The sequence below is a fragment of the Hypomesus transpacificus genome, chromosome 17 (genome assembly GCF_021917145.1).
Source record: "Hypomesus transpacificus isolate Combined female chromosome 17, fHypTra1, whole genome shotgun sequence".
In the NCBI taxonomy this organism is placed as follows: Eukaryota; Metazoa; Chordata; class Actinopteri; order Osmeriformes; family Osmeridae; genus Hypomesus; species Hypomesus transpacificus.
Window position 1 is genome coordinate 11,926,641 of NC_061076.1, and position 14,227 is coordinate 11,940,867.

General features: G+C 44.9%; 1 protein-coding gene across 3 annotated transcripts in view; it reads left to right on the top strand.

Annotated features, from left to right (window-relative positions):
- The first annotated feature begins 604 nt into the window (after positions 1 to 604).
- The window catches only part of sgf29 (SAGA complex associated factor 29), a 49,637-nt gene continuing 36,014 nt past the window's right edge, over positions 605 to 14,227 (top strand). For all 3 annotated transcript variants that reach the window (XR_006957354.1, XR_006957353.1, XR_006957355.1), the window contains exon 1: positions 605 to 6,231. The gene's annotated coding sequence lies outside the window, so the exon portion shown is untranslated. The remainder of the gene's footprint in view (positions 6,232 to 14,227) is intronic.

Genomic DNA, 14,227 nt, shown 5'->3' on the forward strand with positions numbered 1-14,227 from the left:
ATGAGATATTACAAGAGATTATAGATGGAATTACAAATTCATCCTCTGGCCTTAGGCGTATCTATGAAGAATTACTTCAACACATTACCCCTGATAATGACACTCGTCGAAGAACATGTGCGAGTCAGTCACAAATACAATTGTGGAGTCATTAATAAATCGCATACAAGTTATGGATGAGGGTCAACACCGGCAGCCTGAGGAATGGCCCCTATCTTATCTTAATGCTTGGTAGTCACATACTGACTCAAGCAAATCCAAATCAAGCTCTCGCAAATCACATACTGACTCAAGCAAATCCAAGTCAAGCTCTCGCCAATCACATTCGGATTTCCTGTTAGCAGGGAATGTAAGGTAGAAGCGCGCAAGCCTGTGTTCTTTAAGGAAACAAGAAGCTGCTGCCGAAGTAGCGGCTACTCAAGCAGTCTTAGAAATTCATGAAGAGGAAGAGCGCCACCTACAGGAGCTTGAAAGGCTAGAGACTGAGAACAGGGAGCAGCAAGAAGCAGAAAATGCTGCGAGAATAGCACAGCAAGAGACAGAAAATGCTGCCAGAAAGAAAGCCTTGCAAGTGAAACGCAGAGAGCTGGAACGCTTAGAGACAATTAAGCGACTTAATGCTGCTAAGGCACGTATGGAGGTCTATGATCAAGATTCAGACTCTGACATAAAGGAGCTGCTTCAAGCCTTTGATCCCAAGATAAAGAAATCCCCACCTTGTTCAAAGATGCCTTCGTCTCTGCATTTATCTCAAGCACAGCCTGCAAAGTCAGTCCAACCTGCAACAGATAAACATCATGAGGACACCATGCTTCTCAAAAAGCTCTAGCAGAGTCCATCAGTGCAAGTCTTCTACCCATACCAGAGCCAGTGGTGTTCAGCGGAGACCCACTAAGGTTCAGGGACTGGAAAATGTCATTTCTAACATTGATAGACAGAAAGGCAATACAAGTAAATGAGAAATTATATTACTTGCGCAAGTATGTTGGCGGTCCAGCAAAGACTGCCATTGAGAGCTACTTCCTGTTAGGTCAGCTTACCATGCAGCTTGGGGCATTCTTGAAGAAAGATATGGAAGCCCGTTTGTGATACCTAAAGCCTTCAGGGACAAGCTTAACTCATGGCCAAAGATAGGATCAAAGGAAAGCTGTGTCTAGAAATCCTTGGAGATTGTAATGAAAATCAGAAGATTCTTTTAAAGCTTCCTGATTGGCTGACGTCAGGATGAAATCGAAGAGTTGTGGAAATACAAGAAAAAACTGGAGCGTTTCCTACTTTCAGTGCGATTGTGGAGTTTGTCACAAAGGAAGCCAAGATAGCCTACAATCCAGTGACATCTCTGCATGCCTTAAAATTAAGTGAGGGTCACACAACAAGACCTTCAAAGACCAGGAGTATTGGTGCAAAGGTGCTAGCAAGTAGCACTGGTGAGAAGGCAGATGTGACAAAGTGCGTCTTTTGTGAGAAGCTAGGGCATGACCTCCATGTATGCCGGAAATTTATGGAAAAGGTTGTTGCTGAACGAGTCAAGTTTATACAGACCAAAAGGCTATGCTTTGGATGTTTGAAGACAGGCCACCACTCAAAGGCTTGTGAAAGCAGAAGTGTCTGTGAAACCTGTAAGAGGAAACATCCAACTTGTCTACACAAGGACCGTGTTAAAGAAAGAAAAGAAGTACAATCTAAGGATTCAAATGAATGAGGGAAATGGAAGCAACCATTTAAGGAAGTGGACAAAACAAAGGAAAGTAAAGATGTTCCAACTGAAGCAACATCTAACAAGGTTACACAAGGTGTTATGAGCACTCATACTTCTACCATCATTCCAGTGTGGCTCTCCACAGTTAGTGAACCAGATAGTGAAGTATTGATTTGTGCCCTTCTGGATACCCAGAGTGATACAACCTTCATGCTCCAAGAAGTAGCAGATGTTCTTAACACAGAAAAGAAACCAGCGCAACTGAAATTGTCCACAATGTCCTCAAGAAGTACAATCATACCATGTCAAAGATTGACTGGTCTGCAGGTGAGAGGGTTTTACTCTCCAAAGAAAATCTCACTTCCTGTGACCTACTCAAGAGATTTCATCCCTGCTAACAAGGCACATATCCCTACACCCAAGACTGCAAGAGCATGGTCTCATTTGGAGCATATTGCAGAGAAGGATTGCTCCCCAACAGACCTGTGACATTGGCCTTCTTGTAGGTTACAATTGTCCACAAGCACTCTTACCAAGAGAAGTAGTGTCTGGAGAAGATGGTCAGCCATTTGCTCAAAGAACAGATCTCGGCTGGAGCATAGTTGGCTCTAGCGATCCCTGTTTTGACAATGGTGATGCTATCGGACTAAGTAATAGAATTGTTGTCAAACAAGTGACACCAAGTTCTGGTCAAAGTCTTGCAAATGAAGTACGATACATCTGTCAGAGTCAAATTACAGAACTGGTCACACCACCAGATGTACTCAAAATGCTTGAGTCAGACTTCAATGAAAGATCAGTAGAGGAGCATCACATCTCGCAAGACGACCTGAGGTTTCTGCAAATAATGGAGGATGGTTTTCGACAGAAGGATGACAGTCATTATGAAATGCCTCTGCCGTTCAGGAAAGACAAGCCACAATTGCCAGACAATAAGCAGTGCGCTATTCATCGTCTCAAATGCTTGGAAAAACGACTTGAGAGATGACCAATACTACAAGGATTATGTAGCATTCATGACGGAAACAATTAGTCGCGGAGAAGCTGAAAGGGTCCCAATTGATGAGCTAAACAACCAACCCTTGTGGTATATCCCACACCATGGGGTGTATCATCCCCAGAAACCAACAAAGATTCGGGTTGTCTTTGATTGTTCAGCAAGGTTCCAAGATATGTCACTGAACGATTACTTGTTAACTGGTCCTGAACTGACCAATACCTTAGTTGGTGTCCTCTGCCGATTTCGTATGGCTCCAATAGCTGTAATGTGCGACATTGAACGTATGTTCCATCAGTTTCACGTCAAGGCAGAGGATCAAGACTTTCTTAGGTTCCTCTGGTGGGACGAAGGTAATCTCGAGGCTCAACCTGCAGTGTACAGAATGAAGGTGCACTTGTTTGGGGCCGCATCATCACCTGGCTGTGCCAACTTTGGCTTGAAGCACATAGCAGCCCAAGGTCAAGATCGCTTCAGTGAAGCTTCCATGAAGTTCATAGAAAGAAATTTCAATGTTGATGACGGACTTACAAGTGTATCAACTGTGGATGAAGCAATACAGCTGGTCAGAGAAGCGAGGCAACTATGTTGTGCTGGCAAGTTGCGGTTGCACAAGTTCATATCTAACAGTCAGCAAGTTATGGCATCAATTCCTAAGGAAGAATGTGCTGAGAGGGCCAATAACTTGGACATGGATTTGGGAGAATCACACATTGAGAGAGCCCTTGGAGTTCAATGGTGTGTTACATCAGACCATTTCCAGTTCAGAGTAATTGTCAAAGAACAGCCACTCTCTAGAAAAGGAATTTTGTCAACAGTTGCTTCTATTTATGACCCACTTGGATTTATTGCTCCATTTGTTCTTGTGGGGAAAAAATTCTGCAACAGCTGAAAGAGTCGGATGGGATGACCCACTCCCTGATCATCTACGACCACAATGGGAGTCTTGGCTTTTGGAGTTACCACATTTGACTGACATAAGAATCCCGCGCTGCCATGTTCCACATACGTTTGGGAAGGTTCAACGGTATGAACTCCATCACTTTGCTGACGCAAGTGTAACAGGATATGGGGGATGCACTTACCTCAGGGTGACCAGTGCATCGGATGAAGTTCATTGTTCGTTGGTCGAGGGCAAGGCAAGGGTCACTCCCACAAAGGTCACCACAATCCCAAGGCTTGAACTGACGGCAGCTGTTGTAGCAGTCCGAACAAGTGACTTGCTTAAGAAAGAATTGGAGATCAAGGATCTAGAGGAATACTTCTGGACAGACTCAAGAGTGGTACTTGGGTACATTAATAACGAGGCCAGACGTTTCCACGTGTTCGTGGCAAATCGCATACAGCGTATCAAGCAAAGCACAGACCCTAAGCAATGGAACCATATGAGCTTGGAAGACAATCCAGCAGATCATGCTTCCAGAGGTCTTATGGCTAAAGAGCTAATCGCTTCCAATTGGTTTACTGGTCCAACGTTTATGTGGCAGAATAAGATTCAGAGTAGAGATGCTAAGGTGGGAGAAGTTGACATCGACGATCCAGAGCTTCGGAAGGCCCAAGTCTTTAAGACTCAGGCCAAGGAAGAATCACTGCTAATTGACCGTATCCAAAGGTTTTCAGATTGGGGAAAAGCTGTAAAGGCTATTGCTAGGATCAAACGATTTGCCAAGGAAATCAAAGATTTACAGCCAAAGACCTGTAAGGCAACAAGTCTGGAAGAAAGGAAAGAAGCCGAACTTACCATCATTCGAATGGTGCAGGAATACATCTTTCCTGAAGAGATCCAAAGCCTGCAACAAAAGGAAGAAGTACCAAAAACAAGACAAACAGATAACATAAATTAAACCCATTCTTGGACGAGCATGGTGTTCTCAGGGTGGGTGGACGCTTGGAGCATGCTGCATTGCATCCAGATGTGAAACATCCAGTCATCTTGCCAAGGAAGAGTCATGTGTCGGTCTTACTTATCAAGCACTATCATGAAAAGATACAACATCAGGGTTGAGGTATGACTCTGAATGAGCTAAGATAAAATGGCGTCTGGATTGTGGGTGGCAGCAGTGCAGTGTCCTCTTACATCTATAAGTGCACAAAATGCAGAAAGTTCAGAAGATCCGTTGAGATACAAAGAATGGCCAATCTACCTCCAGAACGTTTGGAAGCAACACCACCGTTTGTTTATTGCGGAATGGATTGCTTTGGGCTGTTCTATGTAAAAGAAGGAAGGAAGGAGATGAAGCGTTATGGGTTATTACTTACCTGTATGTGCTCTCACGCGATACACATAGAAATGCTGGATGACCCAAGTACAAATGCATTCATCAATGCTCTACGTGCCTTCATCGCAATTCGTGGTCCAGTTCGTCAGCTTAGATCCGTTCAAGTCACTAACTTTGTCGGTGCAAGGCATGAGTTAACTGAAGCGTTGAAGGACATGAATCAAGAATGTGTAAAGGAGTTAGGTTGCGAATTTGTAATGAACACCCCAGCAGCAAGCCACATGGGTGGAGTCTGGGAAAGACAAATTAGGACAATTCGAAGCGTGTTGACATCCATTTTGGATCAGTCATCACGCAGACTTGACAGTTCATCCTTACGAACTTACTTCTACGAAGTCATGGCTATAGTTAATAGCAGGCCCCTTAACTACTGAACATCTGAATGATCCTTCTGGACCACAGCCCCTTACACCGAATCATATTTTGACAATGATGTCGTCAGTAATCCTACCACCACCTGGGAAGTTTGTTAAGGAAGACATTTACCTGCGAAAAAGATGGCGCAGAGTTCAGTACCTGGCCAACGAATTCTGGTTGCGATGGAAAAGAGAATATCTGCTAAATTTGCAACAAAGGCAGAAATGGCATGAGAAATGCAGAAATGCAAAGATTGATCATGTAGTGATAGTAAGAGATGACACTGCACCATGTAACCAGTGGAAATTGGCAAGGGTTATTGACGTTTATCCTGGAGCAGATGGACATGTAAGAAAAGTGAAGTTGTTGATTGGAGATTCAACACTGGATTCAAAGGGCAAGCGAACAATCAGAAAGCCACTCCAATTTGAAAGACCCATTCAGAAGACAGTGACACTGCTTGAAGCAGACGGATAGTCACGCTACGTGTCTTCACCTTACCTGGGGTCAGTTCTTAGTTATATTATAAACTAAATAGTTAAGGTTTAATAAGTTTCTTAGAAGATAAAAAATGTTTGATTTGAAGTACTTGAAGGAAATCAGAAGTGATTTGGTGGGAGTGTAACTGCCAGAGAGTTTTTGTGTTTATTATTTTAATTAACACATTTTCTTGATAATGTTATTTTATGCATACTGTTGTGGAAATTGGCATGTGTTGCACTGGGGAATTTAATTGGTGACACACACTTGACCAAGCAGGTGGCAGCCAAGGCACTCCTGCGTAGCATGCTCATACAGCATCTTAAGTGCTCAACGATAGTTGGAAATTTAAAGTTAAAAGAAAGCTAAGGCATTTACAACAAGTTTAACCTATTCCCTTTGGTTGTGCGGCCAATGAGGTATGTGTATATGTCATTTCAATTTACATTACGTTTAGCTATGTGTTTCTTTGTGTAGTGTGTACATGCATATGTTTTATGTATTTTTAGTTCTCACAGCAAACAAGACTGTGTGTTGTGCATACAATAAAGTGCCAGTAAAAGAATTTGTAAGTTCTCATTGAACCGGGGGGAGCTACAATCTAATTAGCATCTTTAATATAATAGATGCAGCTCTGCATTAATTTTATGTTTAGAGTGGCAGAGGAATTCAAGTTGATGCATATAAAGCACAATTTGGTTAATAAAACAATCACCAGAATGCAGGAAATGAAGTATTTAACACCCCAAATTTCCTGGGGGACAACCCCCAGACCCCCGCTTAAATATTCCCCCCCGACATTGGCCACTGCCAAGGCGTCTCTTATTTCACCACATTGGAGGTGGCAACCCTAAGCATATGCTGTATTAGGGACCTACTATCTGCTGTTTTTAGATGTTATGTAATATATTCATGATACTTCAGTTTGTGAAGTTTACTGGTGGTCACTGAAGTCCCATTCCAGATCCTTAGTTTATAGCACTCAATCGAACCATTACACAATGACAATGGGACATTTTCAATAAAATAATATTTAATTTAAACATTAGGCCTAAACATTCTAAATCAATCATCAGAATCAGAATTGGTGTTTATTTGCCATGAAAGTTTGCATAGACAATGAATTTACTTTGGCAAGAGAGCGTACCTAGGCAGCCATTTTCGGCGCCAACTAGAAAAGTGACAGCATAACATGAGAAAAAGGCAACCCCCGTACAATGCACCTAAAGGAGTACAGTGTGGGAACAGGCAAAAACCTCAGCACACAAGCCCAACAACATTTACAAACATGACTTGCAACGGGAAGTGGGGGGAGGTTAGACAAGCAGCATCTGGACCTGCAGCCATGGTAGGCGCTGGACACAGACCCGCCAGCCACCCTGGGGAAACAAACAGTCAAAGGCGTTGGATGGGGGAGTGGTGATATCTGTAGTAGGTGAAAGTTAATGTGTGAGTATGTCTGGGTTGGCGCCCTCGACCTAGGCCACAATCAGTCCGATTCTCCCTATGCAGATTGTGTTGGAAAGGAGACATCCTTGGTCACGACCCGGGCAGAGACCAAACCACAGATGTCGGTGGGGGGGGAGGGAAGAGCAAGATAGTCTCGCTTCAGCGCTCTCCGGGGGAGTTGTTTTCCAGCAACGGCCTTGGCCAAGGCCTGTGCTGGTTACGGGGCCGAAAGTAGATAAGATTGGTGTAGTTGTTTAGACGAGTAGCCGCGACTCAATTTTGACGTCCATCCTTCAGGAAGGTCTCCAACTCCTCCATCTTCCTTTGCAAAGCCACAAACTTATCCCTGTTTTAATCCATACTGCGTTGTAAGTTCACAGTCTGAGATCCAACAGCTCTGCCCACCGAATCAACCAGGTCGGGCAGCCTAACGGGGCTTTTGATGGCCACAGCCGTTTCCTTGATTTTCCGATATTCAAACCAACCGCCTATTCCAAACAGCAGAAAGCCTGTAATCACGATTCCGAATATGAAGGTGTCTTCAACGTCCTCCACGGAAAGCGCCGCTAGACACACGACACGCCAATTCGCCCACGCGTCCATCGTGTGCCAGCTGCGAACGTCCCGTCAGGGCAGTTGGGTTCCCCCGAACCCGAACTTCTCTTCGTGAAGATGGTGTCAATTGCATTGAGAGACCAGCTAATTAATTCCATGCTTCTAGTTTCGGAGAGTGATGGTGAGAGAGTACCTTGAGACAGACAAGACAGAGCCAAGCAGGGAAGGTCAGGGAGGGGAGGAGAGAAAAATGCAACCGACTTCGTCGAGAGCCAAAGAGAAACCAAAACATCATAAATGTTTTGTAGCCACTGGGTGTATGCTAGCTAGCTACACATGCTGTAAACTAGTTACGAGTGACTTGGGACTTGATAGACTAACATTAGGCTGTTGTTAAGGTTAGCTTATGTTGATTCGGATATCTTCATTAATTGTGCATCTGTAGAAAACGCTGTTTTAAGAAGCCAAGACCAGGTCATGTAATTGCGTGGCTACAAAGCTAAAATTAAATAAGTGGATATCTAGTCAGCAACTAATGGCTAGCAGATGTGAACTCGTAACAAGCTAGCTAACTAGACCTGAGCTTCCGTGCAACGTTTCAGTAGCTAGACCAGCTAGTTAGCACTGATAGTATGGGATAGTGCAATATTATTTCTAAAAAATTAACCGAATGTTGTTAGTCTAGCTTGCTAACCAATAAACTACTGAACACGAGTACTTGTAGACGGTCTTTTTCTACGGCAACCTTTTAGTTATTTTGAGTGCGCACTAATATGGAACTCTCCCCTTTAAGGTAAATGTAAAAAGACGTACATTACTTTATAGCTCAATAATGCACACCCCGGAACTCCCTCTCAACCAATCAGAAAGCTTGATTTCATCCACCCGTATTATAATCCACAATAATCTCCTTAGTCTGAGGCCTGCCTCGCAGACATCTCCGCCTGGATGACTGAGCACCACCTCCAGCTGAACCTTGCCAAAACGGAACTTATCATCATCCCGGCCAAACCCTCCATCTCCCATGACTTCTCAATCACCCTGGGATCTGCGACGGTGATCCCCTCATCCTCTGCCAGGAACCTTGGGGTTACCATGGATGACGAGCTCTCCCTCACGGCCCACATTGCTGCGGTCTCCCGGTCGTGTAGATTCACCCTCTACAACATCCGGAAGATCAGGAGATACCTGTCTGAGCACTCCACCCAGCTGCTTGTCCAAGCACTTGTCCTCTCCAAGTTGGACTACTGCAACTCGCTGCTCGCCGGTCTCCCATCATGCGCAACCCACCCTCTTCAGTGAATTCAGAACGCAGCAGCCCGTCTGGTCTACAATCTACCCAGACGCTCCCACGTTACCCCGCTCCTCATCTCCCTCCACTGGCTACCCATAACGGCCCGCATCAGATTCAAGACCCTGGTACTGACCTTCCGAGCAGTGAACGGGACTGCGCCCGACTACATCAAGTCTCTCCTGCAGCCTTACACCCCCACCCGCCACCTACGGTCTTCTTCAGACAACCGCCTGGTGGTCCCACCTCAGGAGAAGAGCACAAGCTCTTCTCCTGCCTGGCACCCCAGTGGTGGAATCAACTCCCCACCTCCATCAGAGACACGGACTGTCTCTCCACCTTCAAGAGAAGGCTCAAGACGCACTTGTTCCGGGAGTACAATGGTACTTAGGAATGGTTTGCTGAACCCAACGCTAGTTTCCTCAAGGTTCACAATGACTCTTGCTTAGACTGTTGCTCTTGTTGGTTAGTGGTAGCTGATTTAAACTGTTGTATTCTTTTTTTAGTTAATCCTATTTTTATTGCTTTCCTACAGGTACACCTGCACTTAGAGATTAATGTTGTGTAATTTTAACTTGTTTAACTACATGCTCTTATGGTTCCTTCCCTTTAGCACTATTTTTTGGTTGTTCACAATATGTACTTCTTGTTTTTAACTACCCGCAATGCTGTGGGGCTATCTTGTTGTTATTATCAGTGACCTATGCACTTTGTGAAGCTCTCTCTTGGAAGTCGCTTTGGATAAAAGCGTCTGCTAAATGAATTAATGTAATGTAGTCTTGTTGACATTGAGAGGTTATTGTCCTGGCACCATGATGTCAGGGTATCAACCTCCTCTCTGTAGGCTGACACGTCACTGTCAGAGATGAGGCCCACAATTGTTGTGTCGGCAGCAAACTTAACGAGGAGGTTGGAACTGTGTGTTGCAAGGAGAGGGCTGAGCACACAGTCCTGGGGGGTGCCTATGTTGGTGATCAGTGTGGATGAGGTGCGGTCATCGATTCTCACCACCTGTGGCTTCCCTGTCAGGAAGTTGAAGATCCACTTGCATAGGGAGGTGCTTAGTCCCAGGTCCACACACTTTGAGACAAATCTGGAGTGGATGATGGTATTGAATGCTGAGCTGTAGTCAATGAACAGCATCCTCACACACGTATTCCTTTGTCCAGGTGGGAGAGAGCGGTGTGCATAGTCAGGATGATGGTATCGTCTGTAGACCTGTTGGACCGGTATGTAAAATGCATAGGGTCCAGGGTGGGAAGCAGCGATGAGCAAATTAATGTTCTGACTAGCCGCTCGAAGCACTTCATGATGACAGAGGTCAGTGCTATCGGGCGATAGTTGTTCAGAATAGAATAGGCTTTATTTGTCATTGTGCATTAAATACTCAACGAAATTTACTTGTGCAACCACAACAATGCTTTCATCCACATACACCCTTCAACCACGATGCTTGCACGCACTCACACATGAATATATTAAAAACATAAATAGTTGTGATGGGTGGGGGGTAGGAGGGGTGTGTGGGTATTCAGTTCTGTGGTGGCCCTGGGGATGAAACTGTTCTGCAGTCTGGAGGTGCGGGCTGTGGTGGCCCGGTTGCGTCTGCCAGAGGGCAGCAGGGAGAAGAGATGGTTTGCGGGCCTTATCCTTCAAAATGCCACCTGCTCGGCGGAGGCAGCGTGTCCTAAAGGGGGAGGCGTGTCATGGGGGAGGCAGTGGAAGTCCGATTATTTTCTCAGCAGACCTCATGACCCGACTGAGGGATTTCCTGTACTTGTCTGGGCAGTTGACGTACCATGCATTGACACAGTATGTGATGACACTTTCAATGCAACAGTGGTAAAATGACTTAAGCAGCTCGGGAGATAGGTTGTTTCTCTTCAGTGTTTGCAGGAAGTAGAGCCGCTGCTGTGCTTTCTTGACTGTGGTGGTTGTGTTCATCTTCAATTTCAGGTCTTCTGAGAGCATAACCCCCAGGAACTTAAAGCAGGAGGTCCTCTCCACTTCCTCACCATTGATGATGAAGGGTTGAGGGTTCGCCTTTTGACATCTGAAGTCGACTATGATCTCTTTTGTCTTCTTGACATTCAGGGTCAGGTTGTTTTCTTTACACCATCTTGTCAGTCTGTCAACTTCGTCTCTGTAGGCACTTTCGTTTCTGTTGGTGATTTGTCCTACCACAGTCATGTCATCTGCAAATTTGATCACTGTATTTGAAGGATGGGTGTTGGTGCAGTCATATGTGTAGATGGAGTAGAGCAGGGGACTCAATACACAGCCTTGTGGAGCTCCAGTGCTGAGACACAGGCTCGATGATTGGTGAGGACCCAGTCTCACTGTCTGCAGGCGATCTGTTAAGAAATCCTTAATCCACATACACAGGCTGTAGCTGAGGCCTAGATCAAGGAGTTTGGTGATCAGCCGGTTAGGGACAATGGTATTGAAAGCCGAGCTGTAATCTATGAAGAGTAGTCTCACATATGTCTCCTTCTTGTCCAGGTGTGTCAGCATTGTATGAGGGCTGTGACAATAGCGTCCTCAGTGGACCTGTTTTCCCTGTAAGCATACTGATGCTGGTCCAGAGAGCGAGGGAGGGCAGCCTTAATGCGCTTCGACACTAGCCTCTCAAAGCACTTGGTGATGATGGGACATGCAGGTGACCTAGGTGTTTTTGGGCACAAGGACGATGGTGGTCCTCTTGAAGCAAGTGGGGAGCAAGTGGGGAGTACAGACAGGCTGAGGGAGAGGTTAAAGATGTCTAAATATAAAAAGGTTCAAATCAGACTATAATTGTTATTAACAATTGTTATCGTATTGGTTGTTATTTTTAGAACATACAATAATAGCATTTATAGGCCTACAATTACTTAAATGTGTAAGCATCATTAATTGAATACAAAAAACTTCAACAAGTCAGGAGTGGTTATAGTGGTTTGATTCAATATTAAAGAATGACATGAATTAGAATATTTGGGTTTGGCTATTGTGTGCCGTGTTAGATTCAATTCAACTTTATTTCGCCATGTATACAATACTAGGAATTTAATTTGGTATTCTCCATGCAGGCTATTACATCACAAATAGAACAACAAGACAAAACAGAAAAACAATACAAGGACAGATAGTACCAGTATGAGTAAAAATAAATAAAGAGTGGAGGTAGTGCAACAATAGTAATGTTAAATAACGTTAAATAAAGTGCCATAAAGTTCATATGTCAGAGCTTTTAGGAAGGCTATTGCTTGGGGGAAAAAACTGTTGAGGTGACGTGATGTTTAGGTCATGATCGCCCTGTATCGCCGTCCAGAGGGGAGACAGTTAAAAAGACTGTTGGCAGGATGTGAGGGGTCTGCCGTGATCTTTATTGCTTTCCTGAGGGATCTGGAGATGTGAAGGTCTTTGATGGAGGGAAGGGGGCATCCAATGATGCGCTCTGCTGCCCGTACGACTCTTTGGAGCCTGGCCTTAGAGCGGGCAGAGGCATACCAGACAGAGTGAGAGGATGTAAGCACACTCTCAATGATAGCCCTGAAGAACTACACCATGATGGGGGGGCTGACCTGTAGTCCTCTCAGGTGCCGGAGGAAGAACAGGCGCTGCTGACCTTTCTTCACTAATTGAGTGATGTTATTGTCCCATTTTAGTGTGTTGGTGATGGTTGTGCCTAGGAACCTGAAGTGCCCTACCACGGTCATAGATGAGTTTTTGATGACAAGTGGAGGATGCGTTGGAACTTTTTTACGGAATTCCACAATCACCTCCACTGTCTTGTTGACTTGTTGACATTGAGCACTAGGTTGTTGACTGCACACCAGGACTCTAGACGGCCGACCTCACTCCGGTAGGCAGACTCATTGTTGTTACTGATGAGACCTATCATGTTGGTGTCATCTGCTTGATGGTCTTGACAGACGGGTCACCAGAGGAGCAGTCACTGGTGTACAGGGAGAACAGCATGGGGGACAGCACACAACCCTGGGGGGCACCGGTGTTAACTGTGCGGGGCTGCAACAAATGCGGGCCCAGCCTGACATACTGTCTCCTGTTGGTGAGAAAACCTGTAATCCATAAACAGGTGAGGGGGTGGATGTTCAGATGGGTCAGTTTGCTATGGAGGAGGTCGGGAATGATGATGTTAAAGGCAGAGCTATAATCCACAAATAGGACCCTTGCAAAGGTGTTCCGATTGTCCAGGTGTTGCAGAATGTAGTGAAGGGCTATGTTGATTGCATCGTCTACTGAGCGGTTAGGTCTGTATGCAATATGGAGGTGGTCCATGAGGTGGTCAGTGGATGCTTTGAGATAGGAGAGGACCAAGCGTTCAAATACCTTCATGAGAGGTGAGGGCGACTGGTCTGTAGTCATTCAAGCAGGCTTTTTCGCCACTGGAATGATGACAGCAGATTTGAAGCACACAGGAACACGGCATAAATTAAGAGACTGATTAAAAATGTCCGTAAACACTGGAGCCAACTCCCCTTACCTGTTCAAGAGAACAGGTAAGGGGAGTTGTTAGGCACGACGCGAAGCGCTGAAAACCCCTGTAGCGGGGTCTCGTCGTGTTAAAATAGAAATACTTAATTTGTCATAAAATTCGGGGCACCACCCTAATATTGGTTTAGGACATTAGGGAATCCTATATTTAACATGTAATAATCAGTCTTATCTTAAGGAATGAATTTGTTCTAAGTGTAGAGCCAATCGTAACATCAGTGAACACGCACGTCAAAATATCTTTACAATGAATTTATTCAAGTAAGGTAAACAGATCTTATGAACAAGTTAGATTATGGGTTTGATATGAGTTATTGGTTTCAATGAACAGAATGAAATGGACTAACTTAAAGAAAGACAGAAATGGTAAGTCAATGATTACATCCTTACAAATCATAAACGGAGCTCACGCCAATGCCAAGTCGGGGAGGAAAGAGCGTTAGCCATAGTTACGTTTGATCAGGGGTTGATCAATGAGGTTAAGGGCGGTTGGCGCCAAAGGTCCATTTGAAGAATCGGAAGTGAAAGCGCTGCTGGGTCGTGTGGCTGAATCTGCGGGATCTCAGTCAAGTCGCAATGATAATTGCGTTTTGGGTTCTTCTGTTGAAGCGTCCAGATAGTGT